The sequence below is a fragment of the Stegostoma tigrinum genome, chromosome 35 (assembly GCF_030684315.1).
Source record: "Stegostoma tigrinum isolate sSteTig4 chromosome 35, sSteTig4.hap1, whole genome shotgun sequence".
NCBI classification, from domain to species: Eukaryota; Metazoa; Chordata; class Chondrichthyes; order Orectolobiformes; family Stegostomatidae; genus Stegostoma; species Stegostoma tigrinum.
The window spans coordinates 18,046,553-18,065,606 of NC_081388.1; the positions used below are offsets into that span (position 1 = coordinate 18,046,553).

The 19,054-nt window shown below is 44.8% G+C and overlaps 1 protein-coding gene across 1 annotated transcript in view; it reads right to left on the minus strand.

The window, feature by feature from the left end:
* The window catches only part of notch3 (notch receptor 3), a 156,841-nt gene that overhangs the window by 105,985 nt on the left and 31,802 nt on the right, over positions 1–19,054 (minus strand). The window lies entirely within an intron of this gene.

The following is a 19,054-nucleotide window of genomic DNA, read 5'->3' on the forward strand; positions in this document are numbered from 1 at the left end:
TATTGATTGCACATCCATAACTGCCCTTGGGAAGGAAGTGGTGAACTGCCTCCTTGAACTACTGCAGTCCATGTGCGGCCAGTGCATCCACAGTGCCATTAGGGAGGGAGCTCAAGGATTTTGAGCCAGCAACACTGAAGGCACCATGATATTTTTCCCAGTCTGGTTGGTGAGTTGTTTTCAGGGAGAACCTGGGTGTTGATATTCCCACATATCCTCCACAACTTCTCTTTCGATTCCTCCCACTTCCTACGGACAAAGGGGGTGGCCATGGGCACCCGCATGGGCCCCAGCTATGCCTGCCTCTTTGTAGGTTACGTGGAACAGTCCCTCTTCTGCACCTACACAGGCCCCAAACCCCACCTCTTCCTCCATTACATTGATGACTGTATCGGCGCCGCCTCTTGCTCCCCAGAGGAGCTCGAACAGTTCATCCACTTCACCAACACCTTCCACCCCAACCTCAAGTTCACCTGGGCAGTCTCCAACACATCCCTCACCTTCCTGGACCTCTCAGTCTCCATCTCAGGCAACCAGCTTGTAACTGATGTCCATTTCAAGCCCACCGACTCCCACAGCGACCTAGAATACACCTCCTCCCACCCACCCTCCTGCAAAAATTCCATCCCCTATTCCCAATTCCTCCGCCTCCACCACATCTGCTCCCAGGATGAGGCATTCCACTCCCGCACATCCCAGATGTCCAAGTTCTTCAAGGACCGCAACTTTACGCCCACAGTAGTCGAGAACGCCCTTGACCGTGTCTCCCGCATTTCCTGCAAAACATCCCTCACACCCCGCCCCCGCCACAACCGCCCAAAGAGGATCCCCCTCGTTCTCACATACCACCCCACCAACCTCCGGATACAACGCATCATCCTCCGACACTTCCGCCATCTACAGTCCGACCCCACCACCCAAGACATTATTCAATCCCCACCCCTGTCTGCTTTCCGGAGAGACCACTCTCTCCGTGACTCCCTTGTTTGCTCCACACTGCCCTCCAACTCCACCACACCCAGCACCTTCCCCTGCAACCACAGGAAGAGCTACACTTGCCCCCACACCTCCTCCCCCACCCCTATCCCAGGCCCCAAGATGACTTTCCATATTAAGCAGAGGTTCACCTGCACATCTGCCAATGTATACTCTATCCATTGTACCCGGTGTGGCTTTCTCCACATTGGGGTAACCAAACGGAGGCTTGGGGACCGCTTTGCAGAACACCTCCGCTCAGTTTGCAATACACAACTGCACCTCCCAGTCGCAAACCATTTCCACTCCCCCTCCCATTCTTTAGATGACATGTCCATCATGGGCCTCCTGCAGTGCCACAATGATGCCACTCGAAGGTTGCAGGAAAAGCAACTCATATTCTGCTTGGGAACCCTGCAGCCCAATGGTATCAATGTGGACTTCATCAGCTTCAAAATCTCCCCTTCCCCCACCGCATCCCAAAACCAGCCTAGTTCGTCCCCTCCCCCCACTGCATCACACAACCAGCCCAGATCTTCCCCTCCCCCCACTGCAACCCAAAACCAGCCCAGCCTGTCTCTGCCTCCCTAACCTGTTCTTCCTCTCACCCATCCCTTCTTCCCACCCCAAGCTGCACCTCCATTTCCTACCTACTAACCTCATCCCACCTCCTTGACCTGTCCGTCTTCCCTGGACTGACCTATCCCCTCCCTAACTCCCCACCTCCCCACCTATACTCTCCTCTCCACCTATCTTTTCTCTCCATCTTCGGTCCGCCTCCCCCTCTCTCCCTATTTATTCCAGAACCCTCACCCCATCCCCCTCTCTGATGAAGGGTCTAGGCCCAAAACGTCAGCTTTTGTGCTCCTGAGATGCTGCTTGGCTTGCTGTGTTCATCCAGCTTCACACTTTCTTATCGGATTCTCCAGCATCTTCAGTTCCCATTATCTTTTCCCACATATCTGTTGCCCATATCTTTCTAAACGCTTCGGGTCCTGGGTTTGGAAGGTGCTGTCTAAACAGCCTGGGTGAATTTCCAGATATTTTACGAATCAACCTATTCAGAGATGTTACAGCACACCTGTGGAGTAAGTAAGAGTTGAACCTGGGTCTCCTAGTCCTGAGATAGGGATACCATAGTGTATCCTGTAGATGGCAAACATTACTGCGAGTGAGCATCGGTAGTGAAAGAGTGAATGTTTATGGAGGTGGTGTCAATCATGTTATGTGCTTTCTCCTGGAAGGTGCCAAGATTCTTTACACAACGGAACGACCACTCCTGATCTGTCCAAAGACTTTAACTTCCCATGCCCAGTCAGTCCCTATTTCCCATCATTATCCATCTCTACTTCTGCCCACTCCCTGAGCTCAAATTCCCGGTCCATTTTCACAAATCCTACCTATTCCCAGGGATATCCCCAGCCGCCTTCGGCTTTCGGTCACCTCCCTTAAATCCTGCTTCTTGCCAATTCTGCGGAACAGTTTAACAATGTCTGCACCACATTAAAGATTCCATGGAAAGGCATATTGTTGCAAAGCAGACCACCCGCATTTATAACCGACCCGCTTAGCCCCAGCCAACTTCGCAAATTTAAAAAGTGATATAATATTTTATTTTCAGCACTTCAGAAAGGATTGCTGCTTCAGTGCAGCAGCAAAGTGGAAGTTACAGACTTGTAACAGTTTTCCACCCAGCTTGTGAAAGCTAACAAAGGAGACAGTGTCTCTTTAAGCTTTTCGCTGCACATTACTCCCAGCACCCAACCCCCAACACTCAGTTCCTATGACAACTCGGCAGTCGTATTTGTTCTCAGACCAGGTTTGAAAGCTGAGCTGCTGATTACCAGATCTCCCTGAAACAGTGCGTGCATTGCTTAGCAGCTTTCATCTCTGCAAGCTCCCCCCCGTCCCGCCTTCTCCCCAGCGCACGCCATCACTGCTTCCTCGCTGGGGAAGAGTCAGAGCTCCCTGCCTGTGGAAGATTGCGATGGGGCATGTATATTCTCCCCAACCCCGTCTCTTGTTGAAAGCACCTCCAGAATCTTTGATGGATCACTTCCTCATCAAGTCTTCATCGCTTTCGTTCCACCTCCCTTTGCCAACAAGTCACCTTGATTTACATCAACAAAAGCGAAACTGCTGGAGAAACTCGGCAGGTTTGGCAGATTCTGTGGAGAGAGAAACAGTTAATGTTTCGAGTCCGCTGACTGTTTTCTCTCTGTACAGATACTGCCAGGGTCTGTTGAGTTTCTCCAGCGATTTCTGTTTTGTTTCAGACTTCAAGCATCTGCAGCTCATTATTTTGCTTACTCACATTAATGTTTTTAGATTTAGCGCTTTCCCAGTTTAGCATTCTATTTCTCGTGATTTTTGTTTTGTTATAGAAATAAGGACTGATAACTTTATTCACTCAGATCAAGAATGCTGCGTTCTAAAGTCAGCTGTTTGAGCATTCACAGCCTTTCAGCGCCCCTACTCCGCCGTCACTCTTTGATACTGAGCACCAACAAACTATTTGACTACGGGGGACACCACAGCTGGACTGAGATTAGTTCACAATCTTCTTTCAAGCAGCAATCTCCATGTTGTACAGGATACTGACCAGACGCTGAAGAGGGTATAATAAAAACTGATAATAACAGAACTGAGGAGCTACATCCATCCAGAAATGCTTGGGCCTCATTTCTTTAGAAAAGAGAGTTAAAGATGGAGCAAGTGACGTGATAAAGGTTCTGTCAGAGTAGGAAAGGGGAAGATGGATAAACATACGAGGGAAGAGGAGAACGGGATATACCAACAAAGTGAGAGGACAGCGGGATGGGAAAATTGTTAGAATCATGAATACTGTTGAGCTGGAAGGCCTCAGTCTATGTTTTAAACTTGATGTAATTGTAGGTTATCACTGTCAACAGATTACTTCTCAGGCTAAAGAGCAGAACACAACTGTTTTCCCTAAATCTAGTACTCACTGAGATTAAACCCACCTCAACAAAGAGGTTGAAGAATCCTGGTCCCACAACTGCAGCATTTTAAATAAATAACCTGGCATTTTTTTGAGACCAGAGATTAACTAGCAATTCCCACTAAATATATATTGGCTACTTTCTAGCTCTAGAAAACCCTGAAAATGCAGGACAGAAAACATTTCCTCGAAATATGGTGGAACAATATTATTCATTGTACTCATCTATATTGTATGTAAGCCAATATTCCTATATAAAAATCTCATGCCCTAGAAACAACCTAAACAATATATCCACCTCTAAGGAGTATTCCTATCTTTGGTTGTTTTCAGGAGATATTTAATTGTGTAATAATGATGACCTACAATTGAACTTGACCATTTTTTAACTATTCATGTGATTTAGGTATTGTTGGCTAGGCTAGCTTTTATGTCCATCCATAATTGCTCAAATGGTAGATTAGATAACATTTCTTAGCCTAAAGAACATTAGTGAACCAATTGGATTTTTAGTGATAATTGACTGTGCTTATGGTCTCCATTAGGTTATCTTTTATTTTTAATTCCAGATTAAATTGAATTTAAATTTCACTATCTGCCATGGTTGGTTCAAACCCACTCCTTTTTACATTAGCTTGGGGTTCTGAATTACTCGGTCAGTTACATTACCAGAGGGCTATCACCTTCTCCATTTTCCAGGACCTTTAATAAAAATGTCCCAAAGTTCATTGCTGGAGAATGATCAAAATTTGACACCGAATTAGTCATGAGATGTTGGGAGTGGTGACCAAAAGCTTGGTCAAAGAGGTAGGTGTTATGGAATGCCTTCAGAGAGTAGAGGGAAGGGCAGAGATTGAGAAAAAGAATTCTGGAGTCAAAGGCCAAGGCAGCTGAAGGCATGGCCCCACTGGTGCATGGTGATTGAAATTAAGGAAGTGCAAGACGCTAGAACTGCAGGAGCACGGCAGATTGGGGAGGGCGAATGCAGACTGGAGGCTACAAAGAGATGGAGGGGCAAGGCTACGCAGGATTATAAAGAAAAGATAATCATCCTTGAAAGGTATTTTATACATTATGTTTCTGATTATACAACATCTGGAAATGCTTTATTGTGAACCTCTGGTTGCAATCAGACAAATACACTGAGCTGAAGGGAAATTCCTTCATTTCCATATTGGTACTGGACAGTAAAGGTTCTATTTTTGTACTTGTGTGAAACAAATCAGTTCTTTAAAAGAAGCCACAATCTGTTGCAGTTTAAAAAATATCACTTAACAACACCATCCCCTAGGGCAGCAGTGGGATTTGGATTTTAGAATATTAGTTCTTCCACTTCTTTTTGCTACACAGCAGAAGTCAGTGAGTCTTGGTGAGGTTCAGTCCTAAAGGCCTAGCAGCCTTCCAGGAGGTCACCCACATTATTATCCTGGGAACCAAGACAGTGCTGGACTCATTTCTTTTGTGTGTGTGCAATTAATATCTGCATCTCCTGCATGGTGACATTAAGGCAATGAAAATGAAGACCACTGACAGAGGTAGACAAATGGTGCACCTACCTCCATACTGGCAACGATCCATGTAGGTACTGGCACAAAGCTCACCTTCAAACTGGGGGTGGCTTCAAAAGTGCTAACAAGTTGCTGGGCTTCCTTTTTCAGTCTAATTGAGGTCATGTTTGTCTGAAACCAATCTGGTATCAAATGACATTATTACCACTGTTTATGACTCAAATAATTCCACATTCCTCAGCTTTCAGGGTCATTTAAAACTGATAATCACAATTGTCGAGCTTTACGGTTCTGCTATTGAAAATCGAATGAATTGGGTTCAGGCAACAAAGTGAAAGCATTGCTATGCTCGAGTTGACTGACTTGGATGTAAAAAGATGGGCAGGATGGAAGTGTGCAAATGGTGTTTGCGTTTGTTTAAAATATTCTTTCATAGGATATGGGGGCCACCTGTGAGACCAGCATTTAATTGCCCATATGAATTATGGGCTGAGCCGCTTTCCTGAACCACTGCAGGCTTTGGAGTGTATGTACACCCACAGAGCTGCTAAGGAGGGAGTTCCAGGATTTTGACCCAGTGACAGCCAAACAATGGCAACATGTATACCATGTTGGGACGGTGAGTGGCTTGGAGGGGAACTTGAGGGTTTCCTATTGTGACTGCTGCCCTTGCTTTCTAGGTGCAGAGGTAGCAAGTTGGAAGCTGCTGTCAAAGAAACTTGTCAAGGTGTGGCAGTGCATCTTGTGGATGGTATGCATTTCTTGTTTGTCAGGGAGCTTGGATAGCATCAATGGGACAACTCCCCCTCCATCAGATGTACCAGGGAATGGGCAGAACTATACAGTAGAAAAAACTTTCTTATGCAGGAGGTTGCTTTGAAAGCAGTATGGAGATGGGTTTGAGAGATAATGGGAACTGCAGATGCTGGAGATTCCAAGATAATAAAATGTGAGGCTGGATGAACACAGCAGGCCAAGCAGCATCTCAGGAGCACAAAAGCTGACGTTTCGGGCCTAGACCCTTCATCAGAGAGGGGGATGGGGGGAGGGAACTGGAATAAATAGGGAGAGAGGGGGAGGCGGACCGAAGATGGAGAGTAAAGAAGATAGGTGGAGAGGGTGTAGGTGGGGAGGTAGGGAGGGGATAGGTCAGTCCAGGGAAGACGGACAGGTCAAGGAGGTGGGATGAGGTTAGTAGGTAGCTGGGGGTGCGGCTTGGGGTGGGAGGAAGGGATGGGTGAGAGGAAGAACCGGTTAGGGAGGCAGAGACAGGTTGGACTGGTTTTGGGATGCAGTGGGTGGGGGGGGAGAGCTGGGCTGGTTGTGTGGTGCAGTGGGGGGAGGGGATGAACTGGGCTGGTTGAGGGATGCGGTGGGGGAAGGGGAGATTTTGAAACTGGTGAAGTCCACATTGATACCATATGGCTGCAGGGTTCCCAGGCGGAATATGAGTTGCTGTTCCTGCAACCTTCGGGTGGCATCATGGTGGCAGTGCAGGAGGCCCATGATGGACATGTCATCAAGAGAATGGGAGGGGGAGTGGAAATGGTTTGCGACTGGGAGGTGCAGTTGTTTGTTGCGAACTGAGCGGAGGTGTTCTGCAAAGCGGTCCCCAAGCCTCCGCTTGGTTTCCCCAATGTAGAGAAAGCCGCACCGGGTACAGTGGATGCAGTATACCACATTGGCAGATGTGCAGGTGAACCTCTGCTTAATGTGGAATGTCATCTTGGGGCCTGGGATGGGGGTGAGGGAGGAGGTGTGGGGACAAGTGTAGCATTTCCTGCGGTTGCAGGGGAAGGTGCCGGGTGTGGTGGGGTTGGAGGGCAGTGTGGAGCGAACAAGGGAGTCACGGAGAGAGTGGTCTCTCCGGAAAGCAGACAGGGGTGGGGATGGAAAAATGTCTTGGGTGGTGGGGTCGGATTGTAAATGGCGGAAGTGTCGGAGGATAATGCGTTGTATCCGGAGGTTGGTAGGGTGGTGTGTGAGAACGAGGGGGATCCTCTTGGGGCGGTTGTGGCGGGGGCGGGGTGTGAGGGATGTGTCGCGGTTGCATCCACTGTACCCGGTGCGGCTTTCTCTACATTGGGGAAACCAAGCGGAGGCTTGGGGACCGCTTTGCAGAACACCTCCGCTCAGTTCGCAACAAACAACTGCACCTCCCAGTCGCAAACCATTTCCACTCCCCCTCCCATTCTCTTGATGACATGTCCATCATGGGCCTCCTGCACTGCCACCATGATGCCACCCGAAGGTTGCAGGAACAGCAACTCATATTCCGCCTGGGAACCCTGCAGCCATATGGTATCAATGTGGACTTCACCAGTTTCAAAATCTCCCCTTCCCCCACTGCATCCCTCAACCAGCCCAGTTCATCCCCTCCCCCCACTGCACCACACAACCAGCCCAGCTCTTCCCCCCCACCCACTGCATCCCAAAACCAGTCCAACCTGTCTCTGCCTCCCTAACCGGTTCTTCCTCTCACCCATCCCTTCCTCCCACCCCAAGCCGCACCCCCAGCTACCTACTAACCTCATCCCACCTCCTTGACCTGTCCGTCTTCCCTGGACTGACCTATCCCCTCCCTACCTCCCCACCTACACCCTCTCCACCTATCTTCTTTACTCTCCATCTTCGGTCCGCCTCCCCCTCTCTCCCTATTTATTCCAGTTCCCTCCCCCCATCCCCCTCTCTGATGAAGGGTCTAGGCCCGAAACGTCAGCTTTTGTGCTCCTGAGATGCTGCTTGGCCTGCTGTGTTCATCCAGCCTCACATTTTATTATCTTGGAGATGGGTTTGATTTTGGTTTAGACATCATAGAATAGTAAGTACAGTGAACATTTAACATAGCTGTCCAATTAGACCCATTATACTGCCTTTTTCCCTTTTGAGTATTTATTTACTTTTCTTTTGAATTTTACTAATGAATCTCCTTCTACTATGTTCAGGTGACACGTTCCAGAACATCAGAACTTATCGCATAAAGGTTCTCCTCATCTCACCCCAACTTCTTTTGCCATTTATCTTAAATCTCTGTCCTCTGTTTAGTGACGCTCTTGCTGGTGAAAAGAGTTAGCATTTTTGCTGTCATCATCAGCAGTCCCTCGCAGACAAGGATGACTCTCTTTCAGTCTCAAGGTGAGTCTGTGGGTGGCTGTATAGTTCAACGCAGCCACTGCAGGCTCTGTTACACCTGGGGCAGACGGTGGTCATAAGAAGGGGTGGGTGAGGCAGTGCGCTCCTTTTGCTGTTTTCATCTGGTCTCAATTTTTTCTGAACAGCCAAGCTCAAGGCACTCAATGCCTTCCTGGATGCTCTTCCTCTACTTTCGATGGTCCTGGGCTAGCGATTCCCAGGTATCTATGGGAATGCCGCACTTCACCAGTGACGCCATGAAGGTATCACTGAAATTTCTCTATCAAAACCCTCAATGAAAACCTCTCCCCTCCCCTTCAAGCTGCTTACTATCTTGACTTGGAAATACATCACCATTCCTTCACTGTTACTGGGTCAAAATCCTGGAATTCCCTCCCTAACAGCAGTGTTGGTCAACATACGGCATGTGGGCTGCAGCAGTCCACAACCTTCTCAAGGGCAACTAGGGATGGGCAATAAATGCTAGCAATGTCCATGTCCCACATATACATAAAAGGATAGTCCAATCTAATTCTTAATGGACCTAATTCATCACACAAAATAGCTTCCTGGACACCGTGTTTGTGGTCTCAGCGAGGTACAGAAAGATCAGGAAAATGTACTGATGTAGTGTTTGATAAGGTTGACGTTCGGAGTTGAAGCATATCATTAGTAGCATCTGAAAGTTCTAAGTTGCACCTGGCTTTCTGAATGATTACTGAAACATTAAAGACCTGAGAACGTTTAATTCCCTGTCTTTTCAAATAGCACCAAACCTATTCTCTACATTCCCTTATCCTCTATTGAGAAGAACTCTTTCACTGCTGAAATTAAACTTCACCAATCAGCTATTCTAGTAAATAAATCACTTTAACCATGCTCATTTCACAAAGTATAAAACGTGATACAGGGGAATTTATGAGTTCCCAAGATGGACCAGTGAAATCGCTTTACCACTTAATTTAGTTCCAAAAACAAAACTGAGCTATTTTTTCGCATGTCCCTCCTGAGGGGATTGTCACCTCACTGGGATATGGTTCCACAGACTCCAGAGTCTCCACACTATCTTCTCAACTAGTCATTTAATGGAATCCTTCACTGAGTCGGCCAATTGTGGGGCCTCCCAACTGATGATGCCCCTTGCTCAGTTACTTCACTAGGGGCATTTTTGGAATGCTAAAATCACCTTAGCCAGTTTTTCCTCCCTTATTTGGGGGCACTGAAGAAAAATATAAAGGTCCCAAGGTCAAACATTTTCATCAACGCTAAGATCAGCTACCCAGTATAGAAAGGTGCCAAGGCTCTGGGTCTAGTATAGTCTCAGCTATTCCTCAGATAAACCCACTAGTTTTGATTAAAGTAGAATCATCATAGAATCCCTACTCTATGGAAACAAGGCCTTCAGCCCAACAAGTCCACACCAACCCACCCTAACCCATCCCCTATAACCCATTTAAGCTACACATCCTTGAAAATTATGAGGCAATTTAGCACGGCCAATCCACCTAGCCTACACAGCTGTGGACTGTGGGAAGAAACCAAAGCACCTGGAGGAAGTCCACACAGACATTGGGAGAAAATGCAAACTCCACGCAGACAGTCGCCTGAGGATGGAATTGAACCCAGTTACCAGTGCTGTGAGGCAGCAGTGCTAGCCACTGAGCCACTGTGCCAAACTTCCTCTATGCTACTCTGTAAGAGTTTGTAGCAAGCAGTATGATTGGTACTGAAAACAAAAAATGCTGGAGACCACAGCAGGTCAGACAACATCCACAGCGAAAGAGAGCAAGAATTTGTTTTGAATCTAAATGACTCTTTTGTGATATGTTGATATCACTGCTACCTTCTAGATAATCACTTTAAGAAAAAGTCTCTTTCCAGTGCAATCTTGGCAAATGTGAATTTTGAGCGTAAACCCTTTTGAACCTTTCACATTTAGCCCTCATGTGAACTGTTCTTCTATACTTTGCAACAACTATGAGAATATTAGCTTCAGGATGAAAGCATTCTTGGCCCCTTTCTACTTGTTTTGTTTTCAAATGTAGCAATTTCATTTTTACTTCCTCATGAGATGTTCGTTTCTTTGCTTTTTTACTTCATTCGTATTGGGCTGATGTTAAAATAATGTAATGTATGACCATAGGCTGTAGCCATCTTTACATACTGCAGAGGAAATTGATTTAATTCTTCTACTCTAGCTGTCATGTCTGGATGTACAATTTCAGAAAAACCAACTGCTCTCTCACATAGAATGCCCTTCTTTACTCCAATCTACGTGATGAGTGTTGGCAAGCTATTGACTGAGGAGCCTCATGCTAAATCCAATGCTGTCCTCCACCTTCGGTTGTCCAGGAAATTCCAGGACTTAAATTCCAGGACACTACTGCCAGCAACAGATGGGAGGGGAAAAAAATCAAAAGGGCATTGAAAACAAAAGCTGTTCTCCCATTTTCTTTTAATGCTTGTGTTTGTGGTTACAAAATAAAATGAAGAGGAGAGTAAAGGAAAGGGTGATTGGGTGGAATGGTTCATTTTTGGTGGTTATTTGACAAAAAAAGTTCAACCCATCCCAGGCAACCCAAACACCATCAGTATCCACAGGATGAGCATTAAACAGGAAACAGTATGAAGCTATCGTGAATAGACTCTGTTGCCCAATGTGTTTTCTTTCTGTTCAATAGAAATCAAATGCAATTTGAAGGAACCTTACGAATGCTTCAAAAATCGGCTGTTGTCTGCTCAATGTATGGTTCAAACATGGAGCTTCACTGCTCTGCATCAGTATTAGAATAAATGTTGAACTTATAATCATCAGAGCCATTGTAAATTATTTGATAATGTTGAGCCTTTATTAACAGTAGACAGTTTTCAAGTTATTTAGGATATACAAAAGGTATGAAATTCAAGAGCCTTTCATTGGAGGAAGATGGGCATTGGGCTGGGAAAATGTGCAATGCTACATAAACTCATAGATGTGAATTTTGATTTAGCAACAAAATTAACACTCAAGGCAAAGAATATGTGCCAGAAGAACATGCTAGACAGTTTTCATTGAATCATACAGCAAAAACACCCATCATGTCTGAGTTCACACTGAAAGAGATATTCAATTCATCCCATTTTCTTTGCCTTTTCTCCCTTATAGCCTTACATTCTTCTCCTTTGCACACAAATATCCAGCCCCCTTTTGAAACTTATGTTTGAATCTCCTTTCACCACTCTGTCAGTCAGTGTAATCCCAGGCGGCACGGTGGCTCAGTGGTTAGCACTGCAGCCTCACAGCGCCAGGGACCCAGGTTCGATTCCAGCCTCGGGTAACTGCCTGTGTGGAGTTTGCACATTCTCCCTGTGTCTGCGTGGGTTTCCTCCGGGTGCTCCGGTTTCCTCCCACAGTCCAAAGATGTGCAGCCTAGGTGGATCGGCCATGCTAAATTTCCCTTAGTGTTCAGGGGTGTGTGGGTTATAGGGGGTCTGGGTGGGATGCTCCAAGGGGCGGTGTGGACTTGTTGGGCTGAAGGGCCTGTTCCACACTGAAGGGAATCTAATCTAACTCGCTGCATAAAAAATGTTCTGTCTTCTCTCCTCTGATCCTTTTGGCAATGATCTTGACCTTTAGCATAGGAGGTTAACAGGGTACAGCAACTAAGAATAGGTAATAAATGCTGGCCCACCTAGTGACACCCACATCCTGACCAAAAATAAAAAAAGATGCTGAGAGATTGTAAATTCCTTGGCCAGCCATAGCAATGCAGAAGGGCACTGTCTCAGGAAAAGGATTTGGATGGAGATGAGAAGATTCTTCACTCAAAGGTTCAGGAATCTTTGGAATGCTCATCCCCAAAGGGCTGTGGAGCCACAGTGTTGAATACATTAGGCGATGGGGTAGACAAATTTTTGGTCTCTCAGGAGACCATGGGAAGCAAGCAGAAAAATTAAAACGAAGCCCAGGATCAGCCAGAAGAGTGAATAGCAGAGCAGGCTCAATGGGCTGAATGGTCTACTCTTGTTCTTATTTCTTGTGTTCTTTTATCTAAAATCTGTGTGTCCTGGTTACTGACCTTTCTGTTCTGCCAGAGGAACAGTTTCTTCTTACATTATTACATGAATACTTAGAATAGTTACATCATGTACTGTAGTTCACCGTTTGAAGCGGTTTATAATTAAACACTCAAACAGTAAGTACATATCACATAGCTGGAACTTCAGGGCTGGTGTTCCATGTTTACATGCTCCTGCACAGGGAGAAACAAAGGGAAGCTTCAATGCAGTGTAATTTAGTCCAGCTGGAATATTCTTTATCTGACGCCATCCTGTGTGGAAACATTCATTTGAACATTTTAGATAAATTCATCACACATCAGAATGTAGTAATGGTTAGACTAGCTCACAACCCAACAAATGCTTATTTTGAAAATCCTCATCTCAAGTCCCTCCAGAGCTTCAAGTCTCAGAGTCATATAACATGAAAACAAACCCTTCAGTCCAACTTGTCCATACTAGCCAAACTAGACCCACTAGCCTGTGTTTGGCCCATTTCCCTCTAAACATTTCCTATTCATGTGCCTATCCAAATGGCTTTTAAATATTATAACTGTACCTACATCCATGACTCCATCTGGCAATTCATTCCACATACAAAACATTGTCTGTGTGAAAATGTTGCCCATTATGTCGCTTTTAAATCTTTCCCCTTTCACCTTAAAAAAATGCCCTTTAGTTTTGAACTTCCCAGGGACAAAACTCTTTCTATTCACATTATCTATGCTGCTGCTGATTTTATAAACATCTCTCAGGTCACCACCACCCTCCTACATTCCGGTGAAAGAAGTCCCAGTTATCCAGCCTATCCTAGTGACTCTCCAATCCTGGCAACATCCCAGTAAATCCTTTTTGAGCCATCTCCAATTTGATAATGTCCTTCCTATCTTGTACAACCTCAACATGACGTCCCAAATCCTATTCTCAATGGTTCAAGCAATAAAGGCAAGCATGCTAAACGCCTTCTTAACCACTTATCGTCCTGTGATGCAACTTTCAAAGCACTACATTTCTGAAATTGTAGGTCTCCCTTTTCTAAAACACTACCTAGGGCCTTGTTTGTATTATCAAAACGCAACAGTTCCCATTTATCCAAATTAAACTTCATGTGCCACTCCTCAGCCCATTGGCCTAACTGATCAAGATCTCTTTGTAATCTTAGATGATCTTCTTCACTGTCCACTATACCTGTGATTGTGGTGTCATCTGCAAACTTACTAACCATGCCTCCTAAATTCTCATCCAAATCGTTTATATAAATGATAAACAAAAGTGGACCCAGCACCAAACCCTGCAGAACACCTCTGGTCATAGGCCTCCAGCCTGAACAACAACCCTCCACCACTACATTCTATTGCCAATCTTCAAGCCAAACTTGGCAAGTTCTCCAAGTATATCATGTGATCCAGCTTTATGAATTAGTTTGCCATGCGGAAGCTTGTCAAAGACTTTAGTAAAGTCCACAGTCTGCCCTCATCAATTTTTTTGGTTACATCGTCAAAACACTCAATCAAGTTTGTGAGACATGATTTCCTACACACAAAGCCTTGCTGACTGTCCCTAATCAGTCCTTGCCTCTCCAAATGCACGTAAATCTTATCTCTCAGAATCCCTACCACCAACTTAACCAGCACTGGTGCCAGTCTCACAGGCCTATGCTTCCCAGGTTTCTCCTTACAGCCTTTTTTTTAAAATGAAAGCACAACATTAGCCACACTCCAGTCCTCCAGCATCTCACATGTGGCTGTAGAAGATAAAAAGATCTCTGCAAGGGGCCTCAATTTTCTCCCTAATGTTCCACAATGTGCTGGGATACACGTGATCCTGGCAATTATCCACCTTTTATGTTTTTTAAGACCGCCAGCACTTTCTCTTCTGCAATGTGAGCAGTTTTCAAGACATTAATTTCTATTTCCTCGAGTTTGCTAGTCTCCATTTCTTTGTCCACAGTAAAAACTGACATGAAATATTCATTTAGTATCTCACCCCTCTCCTGTGGTTCCACACAAAGACAACCTTGTTGATTTTTAAGAGCCCCTATTATCTCCCTAGTTGCTCTTTTGCTCTTGATGTACAAGTAGAACCTCTTTGCATTATCCTTAACCTAACCTGCCAAGGCTATCTCATATCCCCTTTTTTCCCCACCTGATTTCCCTCCTAAGAATGCCCCTACACCCCTTATACTCTTCAAGAGATTCACTTGATCCCAGTTGTCTACACCTCATGTATGACTCCTTATTTTTGACCAGAGCCCCAATATTTTTATTCGTCCATTGTTCCCTATTCTTACCAGCCTTACCCTTCACTCTAAGAACTTAATGTTTCTGAGCTCCGACTTTGAAAGCCTCCCACTTGCTAGTTGCCTATCTCTATAACCCCGTCTTGTTGTACCGCTGTCAGGTTTCTGCACTTCTCTAATCCTAACCTCCTGCACATCCTGGATTTTTATTATTCCAGCATTGGCTGTCTTGCTTTTATTTTATAAGCTCAAATTCCTTCTACAAACCTCTGTGCCTTTTCACCTCACCCTTTAAAACACATTAAAAATCAGATCTTTGACTAAGCTTTCTCCAAATATGTCCAATTTTGTTTGATAATGCTATTGTGAAATGGGACTTGTACAATATAAGTGGTGCTTTTAAGCGCAATGCTAATGTAATATGATCAACAAAATGTCTCCTATTCGCTTGATCTGGAAATGTCTAATATTCTCCTAAAGTAACCACAGATCTCTGATCTCAGCACTAATTAGTACTAAACTAACAAATGCACTCAAGGCAAGGCGACAGTGTGGCTGTTTTAATGCCGTCATGTTGGTAGTGCTCTCCTGGGTTTAGATTAAGACCCATTGTTGGGGCAAACTAAAAGGGGATTTGAGCTGGCGGGCAGGGTGATGGAGGCAAGAACAGCCAAGAACTTGGTAAATTTCAAAAACGAAGTGGTCCTGTGGAATCTAACTGCAGAATGCCAACAATAATTTTTACATCTGCTCTCCAGCAGAACCTGACGTGGCTGGTGGGCCAGTGGGAGTTACAACCACAGGAAGCTATAGTTGGGGTACTCAGGGAGTTTGGGAGGTGGGAGAGACCCACTGAACAACAGTGAGGGTTGGGGTTGGAGGTCAAATCGGATTGAATTCAGGAAGGGAAGGCATAAAGTTTTTCTTGAGAGATTAGGTTTCAGGAGGGATGCTGTCTGAGAGTTCTGAGTCCTGAAAAAAGAACGCAACGATAAATTTTAAACACAGCTCCTCCCTGCACTGAAACAGAATGAATCAGCTACATGAATGAAGTATGCCACTTTCCCATGCTGCAATATTAGGGTACAGGGAAGGGTGCATATATAGCACATAGGGCTCATGTTCCACAATTTCACTCCTTACTCTCCCCCAACAACAGTGCCTCCTGCCTGCTATCAGAAGGTTAATGTAGAAGTTTATAAATCACCTGGACTAGCTTAATGTGTGTGGAATATAAGGAAGCTATTTTCCAGCATCAACAACCTTTAAATGGGTTTAAATTACACTCCTACATACAAAATAATTAAAACCGCAACCATTTGATGGATGGTTTACATATTAAATACAACATTCTACGACCACCCACAGAAACATTCCTCAATCAGCCAACTACCTCCAAAGACAACAAAACTGCCAAAAATCCAACCTTTCAGTCAGAATAATCTATTTTCCGCTCTGAATTTCAAGTCAGATGAGATCATTTGGAGTTTCAACCATGGCCATGACTCAGGCCCTGTTCCATCAGGCTGTCCTTTTGACAACACAGAGTATGAGTAGGTCAAGTCCAAGGTGATAAGCAGATGGGAGATGAACACATAGTACTAGCATCACTCATACTTAAATGTTGTGCTTGGAAGCTCTCTGGCTGTTTAATCATCTTAACTTGTCAGACACTCTGATATTTGTGAACATTTTTGGAAACTCCTATTTAGTGTTGAAAAAAGACAACAGACTTGCATTTCTATGGCAGCTTTCCTGGCTTCAGGACTTCCTATTACATTTTGCAACCAATTAGCCGTGGATGCTGTTGTAATGCAGGAGACGTGGCAACCAATTTGCACACAGCAAGTTTCCACAAACAGTAACGTCACAACTATCAGATATTCTGTTTTAGTGGCATTGTTTGAGGGACTAATAACATCCATTTAAAGGGGGATTGGAATTCACCTGATCATCTTCAAAACAGTGGTAATCAGAACTTTAATGTGCAATAATCAGAACAGACATCTTGATTTAATGTTTCAGAAAAGACACAACCCTCAGTCAGTACAGCACTCCCCTGTGCCAGCGAGCATGTACCAGTAGCAAGGATGAATTGCTGTGATATACAAAGGTGATATCGGTCACTCCTAGCAGCTAAAGCTATGGCCAAGCATTGTGTAGCCTGGCAGCATAGTGTTGTTACAGAGGAGTTTTCATTTAAGTAAAAATTTGAGCCTTACAAAAACTTCAAGTTGACCAGATACTACACAGATTACAGCACACACAGTGAATCCTACAAGCTTTCCTGCAGGCGGTGAAGTCAGACTGTGTACGCTAGAAGAATCTTATCTTGTTACTGAGACTAACCAGACTAAAATCACATCATGAAATGGAAGAGTTTATTCTGCCAAGTAGGTGACCTGATGGAGTTCCTGAAGCACTGGTTTCCTTTAACATATCTACCATGGAGTCCATTGCACTTCCACTTTCCCACTCGCTCACAAACACTCCTAATTAAAGTCATACGGCCAGGTCAGTGAGGACGGGGAGCCTGCCAAGGGATCTGGCCATAGTTAATCAACTTCAGTAAAACAGAGCCAGCCCCTCAACTGAAGCAGTGTAGCTGGGGGCTCGGAACAAACTGCTCTCCCAATATCACAGTCTACAATTTCTATCGATACAAGCTGCTTACATTGACTTTCACTTTCAATCTTTAACTGGTGATGGTTTAACTTGACGGTTACCACGCTTCAAGTGACATGGAGGGGTTGAGACAGAGTCCATCATAGTAACTTCAGCCGGTGCAGGAATAAAACCCATATTATTGGTATCACCCTGCATCATAAACCGGCCGTCCAGTCAACTGGAGGGGGGTCAGTTATCCCAGACTCCATGAAGTACTCTCTTTCACAGTCTCTCCCCCGCATCTGATGTATGGTAATGCTCACATTAAAACTCACCAGTATTCATCTTTTTTCTCTCTCTCTGAGAGTGCAGTCCTGTGATCCTCTGGGACTATGACAACTAAACCCTTACTTTTTCTCCCTTGAAGTGACAAGGACATTTGGCACCAAGTACAGTCCATGGCAAATACCTACACATGGCATCTTTTGATGTGGGGAGGTTGTTGCGGGGACTTGAATCTGGAGCTCCTGCTTGGAGACAGGGGCAATAACCATAGGAGCTGTTTGCAGGAGAGTTATAAGAATTTTATCCAAATTTTTAAATCTTACATCCACTCCCTTGCCTCACATCTAGATTCCTGATCTTCCTACAGCTTCTGTAAGTGCACGTGAGATTCCAGTTTATACAGTTTTCATGTTACTAGGTGCATTACATTTTCGGTTTTGGGATAAGAGGATCCTTCAGCAGAAAAAGAAAGTCAGGCTGCATTAATCATGGACCATGGTGACAGGGACGACCTTTCCCTGAAGTAACATGATAAGGGAAGGTTGGTGAAAGAAGGGAGAGATGTGGGAGGGGGAGCTGAGGGAAAGATGGGAGGAGGAGATCAGGGCACCCATCCCCATAATTTTCCATATCACTCTAAGGTGACTTTCAATTTCACTAATTTAATTTTCAATTCGATCAGACAACAGTGTCCATGCTCTACAGCATTTTGATATCTTTAACTTTATCATCTTGTAGTCTTCATATCTAAAAAAAGACAGTTAGGGGCAGAAAGCCTTTTGTCTCCTGTCATTATTCAGCAAAGATCCAGGGGCACTTTCCTTGATGTCCTATATGTTGCTTATCTCTCAATGAAGGTCATTAATGCTTGGTCTGCTACTAACTTTAAAACTGGAACTAAATTGATTTTTGTTAAGTAAAATGTATCAAGGGTTATTGAGCAAAAGTGAGTCTGTGGAGTTTGCTCTGCGATCAGCCATAATCTCATTGAATAGCAGTGGAATAGTCTCATATGGCTATATGGCTTTCTCCTGTTCCTGTGTGGGAATTTTGTGTGCTGAATTGACTTTACATTTACTATATTACACCAATGACTATACAGCCAATATATGTATTTTTGGAGTGATGTGTTTTTATTTGGGTTCTGAAAAGCACTGTAGAAATGGAAAACCTCCTTTGTTATTCTTTCGCTTGCTGATCTAATGGAGCGATAGCACAGCTTCTTCCAGGAGACTGACCCACCCAAAAACCTCCTCCAGCTGATGACAACCACCTTTCTGGTTTTATTGCTTCAATGACAGATTTTCT